General features: G+C 41.3%; 1 protein-coding gene across 16 annotated transcripts in view; it reads right to left on the minus strand.

Annotated features, from left to right (window-relative positions):
- The window catches only part of MYT1L (myelin transcription factor 1 like), a 419,036-nt gene extending 397,186 nt beyond the window's left edge, over nt 1-21,850 (minus strand). For 11 of the 16 annotated variants that reach the window (XM_027623410.2, XM_027623411.2, XM_027623418.2 and 8 more), the window contains exon 1: nt 16,524-16,915. The gene's annotated coding sequence lies outside the window, so the exon portion shown is untranslated. The other 5 variants (XM_027623405.2, XM_027623404.2, XM_027623407.2 and 2 more) reach the window with 5 other exon arrangements.
- Nucleotides 21,851-24,811: the final 2,961 nt, after the last annotated feature.

A 24,811-nucleotide genomic window follows, 5' to 3' on the forward strand; every position in this document is an offset into this window, starting at 1 on the left:
ACATAATTAGTAGTTTCTGAAATTTTCATAAAATGTGGAGGATCCCACATTGCCTCAGGAGCAGGCACTTCACTGAGGCTGTCCATCACAGAGACAGGTCCCTGTTGTGGGCAGAGCCGGTGAGGACGTCAAGGGGGTGCCTATTTCTTGACAAGGCTTCCTTGGGGGCCAGTGTCCATCTGCCCCACTGAGCTTCAATGCCCCCTTTGTTGGACAATCAGAATGGTGGCTCTTCTGAGCCTGCACAAAAGGAGATCAGAAGTGTCTGGGTCATGTGAGTCTCTCTCAGAGTGCATGCCTCCTGGGATTCTCTGTCCCAAGCTCCTCCTCACTCCACCCTTGCTCTTGCCACGGCGGGAGGAAAAACTGAGGAAAAGGGAAATTTTCCTTTTCCTAGGAGTTCAATTCAAACTCCCCTTTCAGCACTGACATCGATTGCTGTGAATAAGCACCAGGAATTTGAGTTTTCAAGGGTCCTTCTCAGTAGCTTGAACTCAAGTGGCAGATACACAACTATTTATTTTTAAAGTGGTATCAAATGGTCCGAATGAGATAGAACACACTTATCTCATAAGTAGATGATGGAAAATAAAGTGTTTGGAAGGCTAGGTTTTCAAATAGGAGTCTGGACATCTGACTAATGAAATTTCTATACGGGCAGTTTAGAGGAAGAATCATTTTTCTAGGAGCCCCCCCCCAGGGATTTGGGGTAACCAGGCACGTGCAAAAACCACACGCCTCTTCCCAAATATCAAGGTACATTACCTAACACGGACAAATATGACGTGATCACCATATGAGATAAATAACTGGATGTTGAATCAGGACAGCTTGGAGAAATCCAGGACCAGCAGGGTGCCCACGAAAGGTGGTGCCTCGGTCACTCCAACAGCCAGACAGAAAGCTCTGCACACCGTGCCCAGCCAGCAACCACGCCCAGCGTTTGCATGGGAACACACACAGGAGGAGCAGGATGCATAGCCTCAGAGGGCAGGTTATACAGTTACATAAATAACTACAAATGCGAGGTATTTATGCCTTGTACAAAACAGACCTTGTAAAGATTCAGGGGAGGATCACTGGTTTCCTCTGGGACAGAGTAGGAAGGGCTTTGTGGGCAAGTGGCATCCGAACCAGCCTTTGAAGGGTGGGCGGGATGTGTTTGCACAGACCCCTGGGAAGGACACTGTGGCTGGAAGGAACCGTGCAAGCAATCGGCACAGGGAATGGGCCAGTCGAGCTCTTCATTGTACTGATGACCTGGAACTGTTTTGGATGAGGCAGTGATCAAAGACACAGGTAAGAACAGGTGGGGAATTACCTCAGCTGGGAGGATAAGGTGTTTGGGTTTAATTCTGTGGGAAATAAGAAGACCCTGGTGCTGTCTGAGCATGAAAATGCCAAAGCTGTACTTTGGAACAATTAATTTGAAAGCAGAATACAGAATGTGAGCGTACGTGTGTGCATGTGGAAGGGGGTGGCGTTCGAGGTTACTCCAACGGTCCAGGAGAAAGATAATGGCAGTCTACTCTAAAGGAGTAGGAGAAGGGAAGCAAGGCATGGAACAGTTGGGAGAGCTATTTTAGAGACAGAATTGGCAGGAAGTAGCCACTGATTGGCTGCCAGATTAATTATCCCAAAGAATAGCTCTGGCCTTGTCACTCAACTACACAAAAACCCTCAGTAATTTCCCATTATCTGGAGAACAAAGTCCTAATCTCGTCTTCTGTAGACTCTTATACGTGTGACACTCAGGACCCAGTGTGACCTGCCCCTACCTGTGCCTCAAGGCTGCTCTCTACTACACCTCTGCGAATGCCCCATTCTCTCTTCAAAAGGGGGGTCTCCAAACCACCCCCTAAAAACCAACATTCATTCTTCACCAGGAGTTTTCTTACCTTACTTTCTCTGTCTGCATTTCCCCCCTCTTCTATAATTATCTGCTAAAATCCCACTTTTTCTTCAAGGATTGTCTCAAATACGACCTTTTTCATGTAATCCACCACCCCCCCCCGCCCCGCCCCAGCCTTCCTGGCAGTCTCTCCCTCCTTTGAGAAAATAGTCACACTTAAATTTATAGTTCCTCAAAACTTTTATCAGATTCAAAGCCATACGATAGACATTTATACATTTTTCTTTTCTTCCCTATTTGTGTACAAAATTTCTGAGGGAAGAGGGCAGTTCTGACTCATTTTCTTATAACCCACAGCATCTAACATGATAAAGATTTGGTTAAAGGAATGGATGAAAGAATAACTATATGAGCAACTTTCAGCTGGAAGGGAGTTCACAGAAAATTCCCCTGCCCGTAGCCCACAAATAAAAACGAGAAGGTCCACAGAAAACAGAAGAAAATTCCTACTGCATCTGATCTGTGGACATGCCATACTCATGGGGTTAACCCCCCAAATGCTGGTGTCTCTTCTCAGCTGTACATGGCCCTACAACACTTCTCCACCTCAGCCATCGGTTTTGGTCCCTCGGACCCCTGATCTCAGCACGGCCAGTGGGAGCTGATTTCAAGACGACACATGACAAGTGAAGAATGTAAGATCTTGATAACCAAGATCCTACAGGAATCAGGAAAGGAGGTTGAGGGTAAATCCTAGCCGATGGAGCGTGAGCATGAAGACATTTACCACATTGCTGTTTCCTCCAGACCACATCACACATGCATTTGTGTCTAACCTGCACCTTTGGTGCTGATGTATCTAGACAAGGATGTGGCCGAGTAGCCTGGATCAGGTTACTGCTCTGCCTTCTCTAATAAACATTCTCAGTTCCCCTTATGTAACAGAAAGGGATCCCCAGATGGGAGGTGCACAATAAAGTTGATCTTGAATGGGTATAAGTGAGAGCCCTACAATGGCCTTCCTTTAGTTATATGAAGTACCAGACAATATCATCAAGAGAAGGAGGGGAAGGCAGCTGTGTCACACAACTTGGGGGCCCTAGTCTGGTTGCTGTCAGTGTGAATGGACATTCCAGAGGCCCCTAGGGCCCTCGCTCCTCCTGCCAGGTCTGGCACCTGGACAGGGGTGCGAACAAAATGGGGAGGTATAATAAGCCCTCTGTCCCTACCCGTAATAAGCTCAGTCCAATTAAACACATATGGTATGCCTACTTTACTTCAGGCATTGGGATTTATGTCAAGGCACCATGTTGTGAAGGGTTCAGGAGCAGACATACTGTACCAGAAAATCTTGAATCCTTGCTCTGGGATTACTTAACCACGTCAGCCCAGCAAAAACATTCTGAACACCATTGACAGAGCATGCAGCAACTTCAAGGTATTAACGGCATGCACACAAATTGTTTGGGATTCCAACAGCATTTCCTTGCATTGGTTAGGTCCTCGGGTGAGCTCATGTCTTAACCTGTAATGCCTATGAATCATAATGCTCAATTACAAGTACCGCAGGATCTAATTGTGTGTATGACGGTGCTGTTTGGGTGTAAACAAACTCAGATTTATGGATGCAGAGTTTGCAAATTCCAGACCCCTGGTGGAGGTGCTACCTTATCCATCTGGGGTTTGGAAAAGGAGTTTACAGAAAAGACAGAATGGAGGGGAAGATACGAGCATAAGACAAGAGCTAGGATTTCATGTCTGTGAAGCCACCCAGTAGCCATATATGCTTCCGGGCCCCTCTCTTCCCCTCTCTGTTCCCACTTCCCACTTTCTCATGGCTTCTCTCTTTGGTGTCTGACCAGTTGTTTCTTCTTCTTGACAAATGAGACTAGAACTGCAATGTATTCCCCCCTCCAGAATATACATTTCTGAGATTTATTAAGGGTTTTTACTACTAGTAGCTTTTTGATAGTTTCATCCCAGTACCCATTCTTCCCATTTCTGGATCCTACGGAGAGAGATACAAAGCCTGTACCGGGTTACCCAAGGACAGGACGGGACATATTTATTGCATCAAGAGCATTTCATCCAGACTCTGTGGGAGGGCCTGTGAGGACAGGGAGGACCCGGGGGATGGGGATGAGGGGGGGTTCTGGTCAGAAGCAGGCTGAGGGGAAGGCAGGGAAGAATTGCAGAGACAGAAAGAGGACTTGGCTCGGCTCCTTGGCCATTTAGCTAATGGTCATGGCCACTGTGTGGAAAGAGTGGATGCAGCAGAGGAAAGGATCATGAGTGCCCTGGGTGTTGAGAAGAAATGGAAAGAATGGAACAGGGTGAACTGAGAACGTGAGCAGCTACTTACATTTTTACATTCCTTTCAGGACATTCATGAATGAAGGCTTCGTGGTCTACACTCATGACCTCAAACACATCAAGGGAGAGAGGGTGAAGGAAGTAGCAAGTTTTTATTGTTGTTTTTCAGTGTCCTTTGCACAGCAATGGCATTTTTATTAAAAAACAAAGCTGATAAAATTCAGCACGTTACTTTCTGAAAATCTCAGTTGTTGAAAACGAAACTGGAAATCAAGTGTAATCAGTGGTTCTCAGGCTCTTTCCACACGCTGGTTCCAAGGCTAGCTGTCCCACCTGGGGAGGCGGCCAGAGCAGGCTCTGTGGTGTGAGTCCTCTGCAGGGGCCCAAGGCTCACTAGATACACCGCATGCTGGAGTACAGCAGATCTGAAAGCGGACAGTAGAGCTGATATCTCCAGTATGGCTTTAATTAAGCATGATTTAGGTTTACAAATTATTTTCAAATAACTATTTTTCAGAAAAGTTGGGGTTGTATAAGAAAGACAAAGGCTCAAAGAGCTAGTATGGGAAAAGATCCTGCTGGGTGTCACCATAGATCTTCACGAAGCCTTCCGAATAGGGGGCGACTCGTTTACTACTATAGAAAACACCAAAGCTACTTCAAAGAACCAAACCATGGCATTGCTTTGGCTCTATCCTGAAACAAAGGCAGTGAGAAACATTATTCACATTTTTACTTTTAGAGATATTATACATTCTGTGAGTCATGTTTATTTACATTTGATCTTAACATAGAAGGAGTAAATTATTGCTGATTTAAAAGCCATATTGGAGCCTGAATCGTATGGTTTCACTCATAATTTAAAACCATTTTGGGAGTTCAAACTTTACGTTGTAATAGAGCTCACTATATATTTGTTTCTATAATACACTTCTTTCTCTAAAAAAAAAAAAAGAGAGAGAAATTCCTACTCACACATGGAGATTTCCAGAGCAAAGAAGCAATAACTATTCCGATTACTTCTTGAATATTTTTTAACTGTTTTATGATCCATGTTATGGAATTATTAGTAAATGCCACAAGATTGAATGCCATTAATCTCTTTGTTAATCATTAAGTAAAAACATGAACCCCCTAGATTGTCATATATTTAGATCTTAGAATAAAATGACACGCATTTATGAAAACATTTTTAAAAAACAAACTATGAATAGTTTTCAAAATGGAACTGCCACCCGCCTATCTGTGTGTTTAAGTCCCCAGATCCAGTGGAATCCACTGGAAATCACGTATGGGCCTCAGGTAACCTGACAGAATGAGCCACCCCACGCTGTCAAACGTCATTCGGTAACGACAATTCAGAGCGTCATGTTTACTTACTACTCTTACTACGTTTATATTAATATAGGAAGCCTTCTCCTTGTTCCCCACGTATCCAAGTTACGTTTATTTTCAAGAATTGGCCCAAATCTGACTTATTTATGGGTTCCCCATGGCCACCTGCCCACTCAGGAACCTCTCTCTACCTCCCTCTGCATCCTTGCCCCAGGTACACTGAACCACCACAGCGGATAACCGCCAAAGAACATGCAAGGTTTCTCCTGGTACCTTGATTGTCCATGAAAATTGTTTGCTTGCTTGTTGCTATTTAACATTTCCTGCATTTGTATTCTGTGTCCTCAACTAGATTTTGCGCGCTTATGGGCAGGGGCTATGCTTCACACAGAGCTCAGTGCTTGCCCCCACACATGTTCAGCAAAGCAGCACTGGGTCTACTTAAAGCCACTGTCATCAGCCTGAGCAAGCACCAACTCACAGACACAGGAGCCATCAACTCCCCTCCCATGGAATAAAAAGCTTTGTGCTTGGGCATTTGTTTTTTTAAACAGTACGTATCTTTAATAGTCTGAATCCTTTAAGGAGTATACTATTTTGCTTTTTGTGATTACAGAGATAATAACAGTCTTTACTATAGATGCTATAGATCCGTGCAGGCTCCACATGACAGTTCATGAGTAAAGCATTGGGTGTGGTGTACGTGTTAGCCAAGCATCAGGTGGTGTCATAATCATCATCTCGGTGTTCTCCTGACAGCGTGTCTCTATCAGCACTTCAATACACTGTATCAACAGTTTGGGTTTGCACAAAGTGAAGGTACTTGTCACTGAACACTCTGGAACTTTGGATCTTTTGAAAGTATGACTTTACTTGTTGGTTTATCTCTACAGTGTCCCACTTTAAGTTAGAGTTGGCAAGAGCAGAGTTGTGGGTACCAGGCGTGTCTCCACCACCCTTTACCTGCAGGCCCACAGTTGCTTTTCCCTCGTGACTGCTCCGTGGCTTCTGGTGTGGGAAGCACTTCCCAATACATACAAGTTCCACGTTTGCATTCTGAGTTCTCAAAAGAGTGGATTGTTTTATCAAGTGAAACATATCTTCATTTAAATTTTCCCAAAGGAACCTCTTTGGTAAGAGAGACCTGGAAAGGCTTCTGTGACTCAGGTGAGTCTGTTTCAGGTGTGCACAGAGTATGCGGGTCTCACCCCACCTGTGGGCTTGATTTCTCTGCCTTATTCCCTTCCCATGACAATGTAATGTTCTTCTCTACTTCACTGGGATATTGTGAGTACAGTATTCAGATTGCTCTTTTGAACTGGCGAAGAACGTGTACTCTTGGCTACTGTGGCAAAAACTCAGTGTTTGTCTAGACCTGTGAGATCTTGTGTGTGATTTGGGGTGCTTTAGGGTACCAGAAGTAGGACATGGGTTGTGTAATACATCTTCCCTGCTACAAACATGTGCTCATTAAGGCTCCATTCCCTGGCTATGATTACTATGTAAACACTGCTTCCTGAAGGGAAAGGTGAGACATAAAACCAACGGGTCCATGCCTTTAAGCATCAAGCCTACTGATACTAACTACAGATACTGCACTTCCTCCATCAGGACTGGGGAAGAAGACTTACCACAATCTGACCGAGTCAAGAGAAACGAAGCCAGAGTAATGGAGCCATGACAGCCATATAGTTTTGTGAATTCTTTCAGGACAACTCACCCACTATAATCGCCATGATAGAATACTTGCAAAGTAAAATAAAATTATAGTCACAAAAGAGGTAAAATCAAGAGAGAAAATAACTTAAAGTTAGTTTTCAGCTACCTATTTGAATTTCACACGTGATCCAGTGATCCAGTGATCTTTCAAGATGACCCAGAAGCCTCTGATTGGATGAATTCTATGGCAATTCAGCTGACCTTGGTAATCCTGGATCAGACCCATCAATCAAAAATAACCCTTCCTCTAAATTTTCCTGGCTGTGGGTGTTAGGCCTGCTTCCTGCTCTTCTCTGCAACAGCACCCCCAACACGGAGCAGAAGGTGCTGCCCTCTGGCAGGGGCCTGCCACCAGCATGGAGCCCCATCACTGTGCAGTGACCCCTCTGCAGAGCAGGCCCTGCATGAGGAAGGCAAACAGTCATGTCACACCAGAAGGGGGAGGAGCTAAGAAAGCACGAAGTTCAGCTCCCTCATTTGAAACAAGGGTGCTGAGACTCAGAGAGCTGGAATGGCCTGTTCCAGGTCATCCCCAAATTATAAGGAAAGTGGATGAACAGGAAGGTCCTTCCACCCAAGACTCTTTCACATGGGCTCTCTGTCACTGCCTAGGTAGTCTAGGGATAAAAAATCAAACTGAGAAAATAGAAAGGACAAAAAAATAAAAGGAAAAGATGACTAAAATGTATAGTAATAGGCGAAAATCCCCTCCGAGAAGCTAACTGGGAAAAGTTTCCTAGTGTCATTGGTCATGTTCAATATAGTGAAGAAATCCTCAGACGCATGTGCAAGGTGTACAATATCAGAGGTGCAAGCAGACCAGCAGGGTGCTCTGTCCCCGGAAGAGCCCCCAAGATCAGTGAAGGAATCCATGAATGGTCTTGCTGAAAACCCGGGGATAGGAGCCAGCAGGGAGGGCGTTGCCCTGAAGCTATAGTCGATGGCGCCACTGGGCACACTCCCCCGTCAGAATCTAAGTGGGAAGGAGGGTGTGGACATGGGTCATGTCGGCGGAAGGATGAGGCGGCTGGAGATACCCTATTGAATGTTTCTTGATATATAGAGACAGACCCATTTTTTTAATGTTGATTGTCCAGCATTACATTTCAGGAATACGTTTGAGCTAAAACAAATAATTCAATATGTGTATGTTGGATTTAGAAGATGTAAAGCACCTACTAACCCTAACACACATTCTGCATCTAACCCCTGAATCGTTGGTAGCCATGATATGGAGTTATTTGTCACAGGCTGAGTATCCTTTCTAACTTATGCAAAATTTAATGACTATGAAATGTTATGTATTAGAAATGGGGAGTCACCTGTAATCTCACAAATATGACTGTCTTCCCTGTCATACTGACCCTTTCATCAGTACTGTTTTGATCATTAACTTTAAAAGTAGATGAACAGGTGGTGCAGTCCATTTGTAAACAGGTGTGTTAGCTTTTCCCTGGAGAACAGACACAACATTTCTTGGCTTGCACTACGGGTGTGGGTCGCTTAGGGAAAAGGATTGTTTTTGAGCTAACAAAACCCCGGTAACAGCATATTAACTAAAAAAAAAAAAAAAAAAAAAAAAAAACACAAAACACATTTGGGAGGTGAAACTACCTTCATTCTTATTCTTGGGACTATGAAAAGAACTGCAAAAGATACTGATCGATAACACAAATCTTGTGGAAAATTCCAAGTATTAATTCAGAACCAAATGTGCCATATTAACCAAAGAACAAGTAATAAATTAGTCTGAAATGTATCTGAGTAAACTATTAAGATTTTCTTTCGTGTTATATACAAGCGTCCGGCATCAACTGCACCTCCCACTTCATGTCATCTCAGACATCCATTTTTAAGCAAAGACATGCAGCTTTTTGATGACTGAGCTACTTAAATTTCCAGACTGCAAGAGAATATAAAACACTAATTCTAATCTGACTTTTCTTTCACAGGATTGAATCACAGAATTCTTAATTCTGATGATAGGTATGTTCAGTCGGGTCTGACTCAGTGGAAATGTGGCAGAGAGTCATCTGAATGGCCGGAAATGCATGAGCAGTTTCCAATTTGAACTGTCCTCTCCTCCTTCTGATGCCTCTTCAGCCAGTGGTGAGCCCGTGGATGACCAAGCTACCGCCTGGTTTGCTGCCGGCGTGGGGCCCACTGCTGATGTCAGAGGAAGCCAGGGGAGAGTGAGCAGGACCAAGGGCTCTTCCTGTTTGTTTGGGAGGTTGGCCCTCAGTCATTAATCCAAGGCGTAACCACGCTGTACTCAAACGTATTGTTGTTGATCTCTGGGATCAACAGCTTTGAGATGTTCCGAAATTGCAAAACAGACATCTGACATTTACCAACACTCCTTCCTCAAAATAGCATTTTGTTTACTGTTTCATGCATTCCCAGGTAAGCAAAGACTTGCTTCAGTTGTAACTGCATACCATAACGGGATGGCTAATGTAAAGACAGAAACTGTGATGAATGAGGGGCAAGCGTGCAGAACCCTCACAAAGTTGGGACTTTTAGCTCAAATTTTATAAGAAGGTGATAAACTCAAATCATATACTTAATTAAATAGAGAAATAGGATTATACAATGCTATGTAATTGAGAGCTAATTTTCAGAATGATCACCCAGATCCTTGAAGTATTAATCATCTAAGAAAGGGACATAAATGTTTACCCTACTCTTATTAATAAGTCAGAAAAGTGGCTTAATTTATTTCAAAATGTATTCAAGAAAAAGTGGATCTGGAAGAATTTGAGATTACCCTTTTTCAGAAATATATATTTATATTTAAAATAAGTATATATTTGTATATAATCTATAAATATAATATATAACATATAATGTATGTTATATGTAACATAACGTATATGTTGTGCATATGCAATATAATGTATAAAATATTAGCTATGCTACATATATTTATTTTATAGATTATACATGAATATACATTTATTAAAATGTATATACACACACACTCTGAATCATCGTGGGTCAGAAGTTTAGGTGTCAATTCCATTTTTTGGCTTTTTTGACATAATAGGTGCTCAGTGCACGCATGTTGCATGAAGTGTTCAGTCAATATGCTAAGAAGGAAGGAGCAGCTCAATTGAAGGAGGCATGCCTGCAATTTTCAACACTGACTTTGATGTTTTTTATTCCAGGAAAAGATGGTGAGAGAAATCCCTGGGCTGCCCATCACTGTTAGTGACTCCAGCTAGGCTGTTAACTGAACTCTTCTAAAATGCGGAATCTAAACATAATTAATAAACGTGTAAGTAGGGTCCATGGGAAAGAGAACAAAAGAAAGAATCGCTACCCCAGCAGCAGACCACCCCCCACCCCCGACCGCAGGGGGAAGATGTCGTCCCCTGATCTTGAACCCTGAGTTAATGTCTGCTCTAGACACGAGTGGTCTCAGGGTCAGCAGTTTGTCAGAGCTCACTGGTGGGTGTCTATTTCTACTCCTTTGGTGTGTGTGGGCTTTTGGGGAAGTGCCCGTGCCACACGAGGGATGGATATAGGGTTAAATCCGTACCACGCAACTTATTCACACCACGCTGGCCGCAGGAGCACTGCAATTAAACATAACATTTTGTTCTTCTGATAATATACTCCAAGGCCCCAAAATTAAAAAAAAACAGTGAAGAAAGGAATTTCCCTCAGAAAAAAAGGAAAAGAGAAGAAAAAAGAAAAAAAGCAGTTACTCTTGAAGATAAACAGCACAGCCCTCTCTGGCAACTCTCACCGTTCACTCTGAGCTACAGGATATGAGGTCAAACATAAATGTGAATTTAGAAATTCACAAATAGTTATGACCTATCATACCATCAGAACCACTGAATTCCTCAGTGTAATACATCCAGGTGCTGCATGTGTCCAAAGTACAAATGACCACGGTTTCATGAAGGAAGCCAACAAGTCTGTCTGCAAAAAAGGCTTCTATGCATAAAGCTACAACCAACTGCCATTAGCACATACATCAGGACAATTCCGTCTTCCCATCCTCAGGCTCGTAATGATTTCCCCCTCTTTTCTTCAACTGGTGATGAGCAGTACTTTCCACAACCCAGACAACAAACAGTTGGATGGATGCCAAAGGACCATACATCCGTGGTCTACCGTGCCCTTTTTAATCAACTTCCTAATTAAAAAATGCCATGCTGGCATGAGGTATGAAGGGAGTAGGCTTGGAATATTTCACAAAATCGTATCCCCTAATCCGGGGGTTGTTGAAAGCTGTGTTCTTACAGATGTTTATGAGTTTTCCTGGTGCAGCGATAGAATCAATTTGCTTGTGCCTGGCCCTCAAGACGTATTAAATTTATCCTGAAGGAAACTGGTTTCTGAAAAGCTCTTGCCCAGATGCATAAGGCAGGTGGGAGTTTCAGTGAACCAGAGGGTCCACTAGCAGATGCAGCATTGATTTCTGAATGTTCACAATCTAGCAGACAGCTCCAGAGCAGACTTGATTTGATGGCTCTCTATGGGGTGCCCTGCAGACTCGATTATTTCCACAACCAGTCTGGCTAGCATTGTTTCATGGCGACAATGCTCTGTGCTCTCAGCTTCTGTTCGGATGGCACAGGCTAGAGGCATACATGTACCCGGGTGGGAGGGGACTGGGCCAAATTTAAAGTCAATCTCTAAGAACTATCCATTCCTTTCAGGGTTGAGTGATGCGGTAGGCCCTGGAGTGGAGAAGTAATGCTGACTTTTAAAAAACCGTTTTGTTGAGTGCCATTAAAATACACTATGAATCTAGGTTGAGGTAATGGCGTGAAGGTCTACCCAAAACAGTGTCTGCCACTAGAGATCCAAGAATGGACATCTTTGTCAATGGGCTAAAAAGAGCCCCCAACCCATAAATTATTAATTCATGAGTTGTTTGATTTAGAGATCTACACCAGACGTTCCAAACCTGAAAATATCTCAAGCAAATGTCCAATAATCTTAAGGAAATTTTCTCTAAAACAATTTGAGACTAGAGCAGCCAGACTTTAGTAAAAAGCAAGCAGTATGTAATATGGAGCCATAAAGTTCCTTTCAGCTCTATTAACGAGTACACAAATACGTCCAAAGCAGGTTTGCACGGTACACATATTAACCCAATGGCTGAAATACTGTCAGCTTACACACAACACTTCCACACTGGCGTTTGAAAAACACATACACACCCTCACTCGCAAAACCTTTGGAGAGATTAATTGAGTACTCCTGGGAGTGCAACAATACATCCTAGTACAAAATTTTAAAGAAATAAGGCCAAATAACCTCTTGAAAGAAAAATATTTACACCCATCTTCATTCACAATCCACGGAGCCCTGGCAGAGCCTGGCCCTTGGGCACCCGTGGCACAGAACAGACCCCACAGGGTAGAAGGCTGCCCGTATGCCAGCCCCTCTTCCCCACTGAGGCAAGGAGGCCCTGATTTCTGGCGAATATTTGGGCACCTCATTGACTGCTTTAAAAATTTGCTATGAAAATGTGCTTTTCTTTGCAAAGTTCATCTTCAACCTTAGAGGTAAACCAAAAAAAAAAAAAAAAAAAAAAAGAAAGAAAGAAAGAAAGAAAAGGAAAAGGAAAGGAAGGGAGGGAGGGAGGGAGGAAGGGAAGGAGACTCCCTTAGAAATCACACTCCCAGACAGGTGTACACCACCATCTTTCTAGCTATGGGACTTCATTCTTTCATTGTCTTTGAAGGCAAGCCCTTCCCAACTCCACAGTGCCTGAGAGCTAATGTGACAGATACTGGCATCAAGTGAGTCTGTCAAGTGGAAACTCATGTGACATAATTTTGGCCCTTAAAAAGAAGCTGGACTACACCTCTGAGGGCCAGCCAGGCACAAAGGAAGACTGGGAGGTGACACGCCAGGGTTCCCTTCTGTTTGTAAATGGACACATTGAGAGTAAAAACTAATGCTCATATTTTGTCCCAAGAAAGTTATAATCCATCACCAAACTAAAAGGAGTTATTTTAATCAGAGAAAGCTTGGCTCAATGCTAAAATGAAATACAGAATGGCAAAATAATAAAAATATTTCTTTTCTCTAGGTAAGAGTTCATAAATCTGAGAACAATTTGATATTTAATACTGTTGAGTTAAATAAAAATCTAAACTGTTACTAGCAAATTGAAAAATAAAATTTAAAATGATTATATATATATATGCATTGATATAAAAATAGAGAATTCATCTATTATGCAAAAAAAATAAAGATTTCAGTGTGAGTATTCAGAAACTTGCAACACAAGGGGGAAAATGATCAAAGCCAAGTGTCAGGGGCTTCCCACGAAGGGTTAATATGTTTTCCAGCACCTTATGTTTGAGGTTTAGATTCTCTGTAAGAGAGTTTTTTTTTTTCTTTTGGGGAAAAGCGTAGTTTTTTTAAACAGAAGAAATGACCCTCCAAAAAGTTGCATTTTCTGTCAAATGGTTGCTGTCATTGTCTAAGGGAAACCGCTTAAGGAAAGCAACTCTTAAAAAAAAAAGAAAAAGGAAAGAAGGAAAGAAGGAAAGAGGAAAGAGGAAAGAAAGAAAGAAAGAAAGAAAGAAAGAAAGAAAGAAAGAAAGAAAGAAAGAAAGAAAGAAAGAAAGAAAGAAAGAAAGAAAGAAAGAAAGAAAGAAAGAAAGAAAGAAAGAAAGAAAAAGAAAAAAAGGAAGAAAGCCTAAAAATAAAAACAAAATAAAATCCTTAAGTGATTTGCTATATTTAAGAAACTGTCAATAGGCAGTTCAAGGATAGTAATTCCTACTTGAGTTCCACCATAGAAACACGAAATAATTAGGTCAGTTAAAATGAAAAGCTTACCTTTTAAGGAGAGCAAAAATTATGAAAACAAGAGAGAACTATTTATTGGAGAATTCCCGGAAAAGGAAGTATATATAACTAGATACTAAAACACCCCTATTGCAGTATTACAGCCAGAGAATTATATAAGAAATGTGTGTCAGAACTGGGATTCCAGCAGGCTAATACTTATCTCCCAACTCAGGAGACTGGTTTGTAAAACCAGTTTCCATTTTTTCCCGAAAAGAACGGAAAGTATCAGAGGCTGGGCTAATTTTTCTATTTCCTATCTGTGGATTCTACAGAATCAATACAAACTTGAGTTTGATCTTCACAATCTCCCCTAAGTTGTTGGTTAAATTAGCCAAAAATCCTCTTCCAGCTAGGAAAAATATATACCTGGCAAAACTAATTATATCTGAGCTTGAACTGAAACAGCATTAGCTAATCTTCCCAGTCTGGATACACTGTTCCAGAAAATATTAATTGAACACCTTGAATCATGGCTGCTGTAAATATCTGAGAGCAGTCATCCCTACACGGGAATTTTCACTTGCAGACACAGGCAGGGGAAGACAGAGGAAGCAACTACCCCAAACCAGCAGCAAAGGACCGTTCTTTTGTTGCTGACCAGGAGGAGTTGAACTTTGCTCCACTTTGGCAAGCGGAGCCGGCAACAAGGAGGACGGGACATATTTACCTGCAGGGAGCATCAAAGAGAAACCTGAGGCAGCGCAAAACAAAGTGGTCCAGATGCATGGTCTGCGGCTGCAGGCCCCCGGCTGCTTCGGCTAGGCCGGCGGCTGACAAGCAGCCGTCCCCAGGGCGGCCACCCTGCCTTCCATCTTGGGGACTCACCCAGAAAATCCCGCACCCTGCTCCAGGACTCCAGAACTCTTCTAATGCTCCCGAACGCCCACCATTTGTTCTGCATTCATCCAATCAACTTTCCACTGCACATCTTCTCTCCACCGGCGCTCAGACGCCGGGCCACTGCTCATCTGTATGCTAATTATTTTGCCACATGGACAAAAGTAATAATGCTTTCAGACAGGAAACTAACAGGCCTGAAGTCGAAGATGGAAATTAATAAGTTGACACCACTAAACGCCGGCCAGGCTGTCCTGCGAGCCGCGCTGCCTGGTGGAGGGAGCCGAGCCTCGCGGCAGAGCTGGGCATCAGGCAGCAGCTCCCGGGGAGGCCATGGCCGCAGAGCAGGACCAGCTCACCGCTGACTTACCCTGTGGCAGGCTGCATCCTCTAAGCACTACAAAACATATCCATTTCCCCAAATCCTAGTACAGGAGGGAACTTCAGCGCTGAGCTAGATATTTTTCGAGGGATGGCTGTGGATTAAACCGGTAATTTCTAACCTTCCTGTTTATTAAGCTTGCAACACAGACAAGATTGGGGATGCATGCTGTATGCTTCTTACATTGTACCCACAGGCCCCTAAATCTCTAGAGCAGAATGTGTATCATGTGCAGTGCCGTATTCAATGTAATAGATGAGAACTCTAAATACCAGAGGCAGGCCGGGAACTGTTACCGGCTTAGGCAGTAGATCTAAAAATACCCCCCACCATCATTGATGTTATGGCAAATTCATGCTGTGGCTAAAGAAATCTCACAAAGTCAGCTGCACCCACAGTGTTTTACATGGTACTACTGCTTAGCATCACATCAAAACAAAAAGAAGCTCTAAATCCTGCCTTGGTGCTTCAAATGGGAGAACAGTTACACAAGAGTTAACTGGAACTGACTCCTAAACCTCTCCAGGGTTGCCAACCACACTCTGCTCTGCTTCAGTAGGAGCTTCTTTTATCACTTTCTCTTAAAACAAAAGACATAAAACTATTTCTCCAAGAAAGTTAACACATCATCAGCCATTCGGTCTTGTTTGAAGTAAAAAAAAATATCTGAAAAAGTTCTATCTGAAAAGGCAAGACCAAATAAGATTTCAAAAATACAAAAAGGAACATAGATATATGACTTTCATTAGCATTTTTCCCATTAAAAAAAAAGTGCTGGTTTTATAGATGGCTTCTTGAGTCAAGCAATAAAAGCTTTAGTCCAGCAGCGACTATGCCACCGCACTCCCTGCAAACCTCTCTAACACTCACCACTATGAAAGTGCACATTAAATCACAAAGGCTACTTAGCACCTCCCACTCCTCCCCCCTGGACACTAGCCTTGCAGACACAGACTTCTGTTTAATGACAACTCCAGCAGCATGCAGGTATATCGGGTGCCTGCCCACAACGATATGATCCTGAAGGACTAGCTCTGTTGGAGAAAGAGTCCATTGTTGGCTCCTTGCACACCGAACCATGCGATTTTAGGAAGTGTTAGAATTTGTCATCACATAAGAGCTGAAGATCGTCAGGTAGGCAAGAAAACAACTATTTGCTCAAGTACTTAAGAGATCAGGTGAAATAATTCCAAAGGGCTGGAAGTTGCAACAACCAGATAAATCATAGGCAACCTTTAAATAGAAAGAAAGAGATACCTTTTTTGCAGAAGAGTTGGTGGCCATGAAGCAACACGCGTTCCGCAGCCTATTTCTCCACACATGCAGGGCTATTTCTGCTGTGGAGAACCCTTGGCACGTGTTGATCGCTTTTCCCTATACATCCCCACTCCATCCACCCGTGCCCGCCAGCGCCGTCACTGTCAGCTCACTGTGGAGAGGGAGAGTCTAGGGCAGAACCACCACCAGCGATAAACCACTGCAGGCTTCCCACAGAACACGATGCTGACTGTGGTTTCCGTGGGGGACGGCACTGAAGTCTGAAGTTACCAAGAACACCTCATTCTAGCTTTCAGAGGCGATCCCTCTAAATCCCGAGCCTCTTGCCTGACGTGTTGAGAGCAGACATGCTGCTTACTACAGAGCCTCCAGTTCCTTTCCCACCCAGCCCTGCTGGGGATCACTGCAGTCTGAGAGCGAGGAATGCTTTAGGAGAATGCCCTGTACCATTCTGTCTTCTCACAGAACAACACCCCTTACACTTGGACTAAAATATTTTCCTCCCCCTCCCAACTTTTCCAATAATCACCACGTGGGGAATAGGGATTTTTTTTAAAGAGATACATTTTAGGAAAAATCTTCTAACAGAACAGCCCAATACAGCAATGCTTATCAGTATTTCTTCACATAATAAATAAGCATCTATGCGTTCTTTCTAGTTTTATAACACCTGGCTTACATTTTCTCTGCCATCTCTGATTACTTCCACAGATACCCTGAGGACTCATTATGATGTCAGAGCTTAAAACAGTTTCATTGTGAAAACAGGCATAGAAAAATTGTTGTGTATGCTTGAACAATGCAGGTGTGAAAGGGACACAGAGAGAAGAGAGGGAGGCAAAAACAGACAAACAGAAACAGAGTTAAAGAGAGAGGGAGAGGAAGGGAGAGGGTGGGGGAGAGGGAAGGAGAGAGAGAGAGAGAGAGAAGACAGGACACAAAGCATACTCCAAACTGAAACCATGTTGCGTTGAAATACAGCCCTACTAATGGAAAATGTATAGCTACAACCTTCAAATAATCTGATATCAGGAAAATCATACCATGAATGACTACAAAAGTATTTAGTACTATTTCTCGTACAAGTTATGGCCATTATAGGCATTATTTCTAATTTGTACTGTTGGCCAATTTAAAATATCTTTTTTTATATCAGCCACACATGATACTTAGATGTGATTTATCCCCGCCACTTCAAAATAAAATAAAAAAAATAATTTTACACACACACACAATTTTTAGTTTGTGATATCTTTTCTCTTTAGTTTAGTTTGGAATAAATGTAGATCAATGCCAGGTACATTGTTGTGGTAAAGAATATACTATGATGAAACTCAGCTTGCTGAAAAATATGTTAATCATTTGCAAGTTTTGTTCAAGTTTAGCCTCTCTTACTCCTTCCTGAGGAATGCTACATATATTTTCAAAGAAAACAAAAAGAAGACATTTTTGTAAAGGGCTTTTCAAAAAACTTGAACATAAGAAAGTGCATAATACTATTGCAATCAAATTATAATAAGAAGTAATTGGATTATAAGAATTTACCAAAACTGAAGATCTTTCTTTCTGAATCTGCCATTCATTTGCTTCCTGGACAGACTTCTGGTGAGACTTTGTATCAAGGCAGACTTCATGACTAAGTAGTAGATACACTTGAAAATCCGGTTATTCATTGGAATTGTAGCCCTGAACTCAAGAGGATAGCCCGACGAGCCACACTTCAGGGTCAGAGCAGGGTGGTCTGCACCAAAATGTGTCTTGCTAGTCCCTCTTATTCCACTGAGTGGGTTTCTTAATATAAAATATTTAAAAGTAACTAAAATGTTAAGTTGTTTGAAGTTAAAAATGTAGCCATCAAAATATATAATAAGTAAACAAAGTATTTTAGGTGATGTACTATGTTTCTTGAAACAATGCCTCTCCCGCAAATCAGATTATCCCACAGGTAGAGTTGGAAATCTGGTTTACCCATGTGACTTTGAAAATATTATTTAGGCAACAAAATAAATTTTTCACAGAAAACTGGTTTGGCTTTTTTAATCACACATGTCAAATATTTCTAAAAGCAAATCAACAAATAGATTGTTAACTCTAAATTTTAAGTATAGTTTTAATAAATAGAAAAAGTTTAAAAAGACTTGAAGTTGCAAAATAACTTATTTATTTTCCCTAATCTATTGAAAATTGGCATAGAAAACAGACATAAAACATCAGGCATATTCAGTAGTAAAGTATGAAATATAAGTATTTTCAAGACAGAAAATAAACAAACAAACAAATAAATAAATAAGCTAGGTGAAAAACACAACAGGAACAATGAAAGCCAGACACTGAAGAGGCCCCTTTTCTGAAAATGCCCACATTTTCCTAAAATCATGCTTGTTCAATTTTACAATCCAAAAGGAAACTGTGTGCTCATATTCCTTTAGGAATTTTGGTACACCACACATACATAGTCACAAATTACTGGGCCTTCAACTTTGATCTCAGCTTCTAACACACATTTGTGAAATCAGCCTAAGTTTTGCTGTAGGATGCAAGTCTAACTCAAGAGAAGTTGAAATTCATGTTTCATGTATACTTTTTGCCTTACTGGCTCATCTTGATAATCCTGGCTCATCGTTTCAAAAATAAATTTTATCAATAATTAAATAAATTTCCTTTACAAAAAATATTTTCCATTTGAAAGACATGTCTACCTAGTGTTTACAGTTTTTCAGTTCACAATTGTACATATGCAAGTAATTTTAATGAAATCACATGTTTGGTAATTTGGAAAGTAGGGTAAAATTTTTATGTGCAAAATAAAATACAGAGATTGCATATCTTTTCTGTCACCTTCTTCAAAACACCCAATTGTGACCATCAAGGCTGTTCTTGCTTCTACCTCAAAGAGCACAATCATTAAGGTGATGAAAGTGAGCCATTTTTACATTGCCAGTAAACTAGTAGGAAGTCAGTCACTGCTGAATGTAATTGCTATCAGCAGCGGACAGCTCCCGGTGCTGAAAGGGAAAGGGAGAGAAGCCTTGCTCACAATAGCTCACTCAACCAGCCTTTGAAAAATCACAGCAAAACTGAATGAGGTGGCAAGTGCTCAGGCTGAATAGCCCTGTCTACAGAACAATGGCAGCCAGCTCCAAATCCCACTATAATCACATTAATGAGATTAATCAGTGAATTAGCAGCAGTCAAATGTCAGGGAGGCAAGGAAGAATCCAACCAAGATTGGTAATTAACTTTTTTTTTGGGGGGGGAGGGAAAAATCAACTATGCTACCTCCTAGTTTTCTCAGAAGTTGACAATTTTCCTTTACAAATCTGAAGACTACATGTACTGATCAAAAGGCAACAGCATAATCCTTCATATTATAATATAGATCCAGGTATCACGTTACCAAGCTTCAACTATAGTCCTCTGAGAAAAGTGATGTCACTTTAAATAATCTTCACAAACTATCAGGTTTTTATTGTTTTGAACTTTCTAAGTATGAAATTAGTATTTAAAATGAAATCATTTCTGTAATACTCGAGCTAAAATATAAAAAAATGGCTGATTTTAAAAGGAAGGATTACATAACAGCTTCTTTGCTTATGAGTAGTCTGTGATACTGTGGCAAGAGTTTTTAAAAAGTGCCATCAAGTAAAAAACTATTATACAAACATATCAGCAATTGTCTATTGTCTTTAATAAAGAAAGTATGTATCTACAGTAAAACCTTAAGGAGAATTTCAACCAATTAACCTATTGTATTTGAGATCAGAGAATCATACACTTTCCTTCAGGTCAGTTAGAAAAAATAAACATCCTTTTCCCTAGAACATGTCACTTAGTAGTGTGTATCATATATAATCAACACTTTGTATTCAAAGTTCTGAAGAGGTGAAAACTTACAGGGATGCAATGGAAATGTTTTTCGAAAAAGGATATTGTACAAAACACTTTTTAAAGTAATCACATTTTTATCTGCAGGGAGACAAGCTCTATTTATCATTTAAAAAGCTGCATAACTTTTATAAAGTTGAAAAATTAGAAAGACTCCCTTATGCCTATAAGGGTGGAGGTAGGGTGCTTTTGTCTATGAAGTTAATTTTGTTCAGTAAAATACACTTAAACATAAGAGCTCTTATAAAAATATTTTTGCTCAAAGTAAATAAATAACTTACAAATTCTACTGATTACATAGAATGGTTTTGGTGGCACAAGAAATTGTCATGGCTAATTTAATACTAAACTCAAAAGCAGTGTTCTATGTTTTGAATAAGTATCATATGAATATTTGCCTATATATTTATTTCTTTATTAATGTCTATCTGTAACTAAAGTTTGCAGGTTGAACTTCTAGTTTATTAATTTAAGTTGCATTAGAAGACATATTTCTGTTACAACTGAAATAATGTTTCATCACTATGAACTTCAGACATTTAGGTTATAGTTAGAGTTTCTCAGTTTAGATAATGTAAGTCAACTTTCTTACCACTAGGCAAATGTAACATTACATCAAGAATATCTAGTGCTTTAACAGCTTTGTAACAATGCTCTGCTTTATTTGTAATGGAAAGGAACCCAGTAAAGTCTCTGGGAAGTTTTTGCTTCAGTCCTGGCAAATCATCCAAGTATTGTCCATGCAGCAAGTTTTTTAAATAAACAACATCACAGTTAAGGCATGCATCTTAATACCCATTTTGCTGTAAAGAGAGACTTCTGTGGATTACAAACTCTCTCACCCAGGAACATTTCAGTTCCCAGCCATGCTGTAAAAATAACTTTAAAAAGAAGCAAACAATAGACACCGCAGCAGCAGCCCTTGGACTCCGGGAAAACATTCACTGTCCACCAAGTCCACAGAATTAACCTAACGAAGATCACATACCTCGCAACATGACCACAACCGCTCCCAAGTTAAAGACCAACTCAATGCTGTTAACTGTGCTGGCTCAATAGACACCAAAAGAAAAGAAAACCCTTTTCCACCACAAGTTTGAAAGGAGTATGAGGAATATGCCTACCACCGAGATGCAGAAAAGGCTGCTTTTTGTCTTCAGTGAATATTGACACCATAACCCATAGTCCAGGGAATAAAGCATAAAATAAAATACACCCACCAACAATGAGTAAAAAAATCAGGGGGCTTCAAGAAGGCTGCGAGGAAAGCTCTCTCTCTGCTTAGTGTGCAGTAGCTTAGGGAAAAAATGTCGCCCGGGCAGGACTGACAAATGCAGTGCGATCGGCTCGCGGGCCTGAGGGATCTGTTTCACTTCCACATGCGTCCCCTGATGCACACACTCCCACTCATGCTCTCGATATGCTTTTTTTTCTCCACATTTTTTTTCACGAGCTCCAAATCCCCGGCATATGACCTTCTGTTAAATAGATAAAAAAAAAAATTGCTTATCAGTCATGCAAATGAGGCTGAATTCATTTTCCACAACAGATGGCCTCATAGATAATGATGATGGAAGAGAGAAAATTGAATGTCTCTCACAAGGTGGCCATGGCAACCGAGAGCAGAATAATATCAATAATAAGCTCACTGCATAATAAGGTTGTCAATCCCACAAATCAAAGTCTCCAGCTAAATCAGGTATACCACCCCAGCTAGTTACCAGGTAGATAGATAGATAGATAGATAGATAGATAGATAGATAGATAGATATTGCAGTTTACAGTGACCATGAAGAAAACTAAAATTTCAAGGCATTCTGTGGAAACGCGCGCGCACGCGCGTGCGTGCGTGTGTGTGTGTGTGTGTGTGTGTGTGTGTGTGTGTTTCATTGGAGGGGGGTGGTTTGATAATGAAATGACAATGTGACATATTCTTTCTTTATTTTTGTTTCATTATATTTTCTGTAGTGGACTTGGTTTCGGGAAGGATTTTTAAATAGCCATATTGAAATTTGGAATATGGAATGTGGAATCTCCTGCCTCCCCCTCTCCCCCACTCTCCCTGTCTGATGTTCTGTTCTGTGCTGCCCTGATGCAGTAGCAGCTCGCCTCAGGCTTCCACCTTAGCTCCCAGGGGGACATCCTGCAAAATGAATCAGCAGCCATCCTGAGCAGGCTGATTAAAATGAAAATGGCAAGGCACATGTCTGGGCGGAACTGGAGCTCGGCTTTGCTGCCTGTCTGGCAAGCATGCTCAATATAGCTCTTGCTAATAATGGCTTACTGCCTTTCGTTTTTTAAAAAGGTATCGCCCTTTTTCCCCTTAACCGACTGGTGTTGGAGTATGTGTGTGCATGTGGGTGGGTGTGTGTGCGTGTGTGCGTGTGGCCGGGGGGGGGGATGGGAAGGGATTGTTCGATTCTTCTCATTTTCTGCGGCTCACATACAGACTGCCTGTCTGACAACACTATTATTGTAAAACTGAACTTACCTCTGTCATTCTTTTGGGGAGGGAGGTGGTTGATAAGTCTCAGGGTAAAAGGGCCAGTTATAAACTCAAGGCGCCTGAAAGACCAAGTCACCATTTTACACCTAGATACAATAATTTCTAACTGAATCCGAGGCAACAGACCTTGAGAGAACGCTAGCTGCTTCACAGGCTCACAGTTGGACTCTGAAATGCAACCTATTTCTGTTTCAAACATTTGCAACCAACCTGCTACTGTATCCCAGATATTATGCAACACAAAGCATCCAAAATAGGAAAATGAGAGCTGACTAGCTGATGCAATAATCTAACAAATTTAATAAAAATAAATCTCTGACTTTTTTCTCAAAATTCTCAAGCATAGCTTTAATATAACCCTCAAATAAGCTATATTTTTCAGTACCTCTGTCAAATTTTTCTGTTTTTTTAAGGCATTCTGGAAATTAGAACATTATCATCTCTCATAAAAAATGGCTTAAAAATTAGAACCAGGGGTTTTCCTGAATTCATTATACTTTATTTTTCCTCTACATTTTTTTTCTAAGTTACTAACAATCTTTCAATCTTGCTGTCTTAATTTCCCTTCTTGATTCCTTTTGGTAACAAATGCATGATGTGTGTGTGTGTGTGTGTGTGTGTGTGTGTGTGTGTGTGTGTGTACTTATTTTTGCCTTTAATAATTCTTCTCTCCGAGATGTGATCTCTTTTCTCCTGCACTCCAGCCCTGTTGCTGCAGTGTGAATCAGAAATCAATAGAGCTGCCCTAATGGAGACTCCACTCGGCACGCGGCAAAGCAGCTGCAGGCTTCTCCCTCCCTCCTTCCCTGCCTCTCTCTCTCTCTCTCTCTCACACACACACACACACACACACACACACACACAGAACTAATGACGTCTGTGCAGCTTTTTCAGCTGATTGGGCAGCACATCGGATGTTCTGTGGAGCAAAGAATAGGAATCATTTACAGTCGGTGGAAAAAAAATGGGAGCATGTATTCTCCTGTGTCTCAGACACTGATCCTGAGCTCCCCAGACAACCAGCCACAGATAAGGGACAGTTCTTCAGGTTATGTGGTCACTATAGAATAAAGGAAGACTCCAAAATGGTTGTAGAAGGAACTGTAGCACAATGGGAATGTTTCCATTTTATAAAGGACAAAGCATTTCTCTAAAAAAAGCAAGCAGATTAAAATGTACAGAAAATTTGTATGTTTAGGTCAAATCGTGAACTCCAGTGCACTATTTTTAAGGGTTTGAGTATGCAATGTAATATTATTTTAAAATACTTCCAAATACACTTTTTAAAATAAGGTAAAAATGAATATATGTGTGTACACACACACGGACACACAGTTAATGTGTTTCTCTGCGTTAGCTTAGCTGTGTTGGCAGTAAGTTCAATTTTCTTAGTTAAAATTTATCCACAAATATCTTATAGTAAGAAATCAATAAACTCTAAAGGATACTAAGGCATGATATTTTAAATCACAGGCTTATATATGTGACTATGTTCTTTAGACATATGTACATGTCTATGAAAATACACTGTCTATTGGATATAGGGTGCCTGCACAAATGTAAACATGCATGCATGAACATGTGTGCACGCACACACATGCATGGACAGGCATAATATTGTTTCAACCGCTCTTGGTTACCTGAAGCTGTAAGTGTATCTCACCAAAAGGACAGGCTCCTGCGTCGATGACCGCGGTACCTAGTGTTGGCCGTGAAGGAAAGGTATTCTGGAATCTGCAGCGCAGGGTGTGCCTCTCCCTCATCACACCATCAGTGTCTGCTGCATCTTACCAACAACAACTGCCCAGCCGAGTCTGACTCCAGAGCAGCATCTGGCTCTTTCCATACATCCCTTGCAAGACTTCAGAGCCTGAGA

This window comes from Zalophus californianus, chromosome 8 (assembly GCF_009762305.2).
Source record: "Zalophus californianus isolate mZalCal1 chromosome 8, mZalCal1.pri.v2, whole genome shotgun sequence".
In the NCBI taxonomy this organism is placed as follows: domain Eukaryota; kingdom Metazoa; phylum Chordata; class Mammalia; order Carnivora; family Otariidae; genus Zalophus; species Zalophus californianus.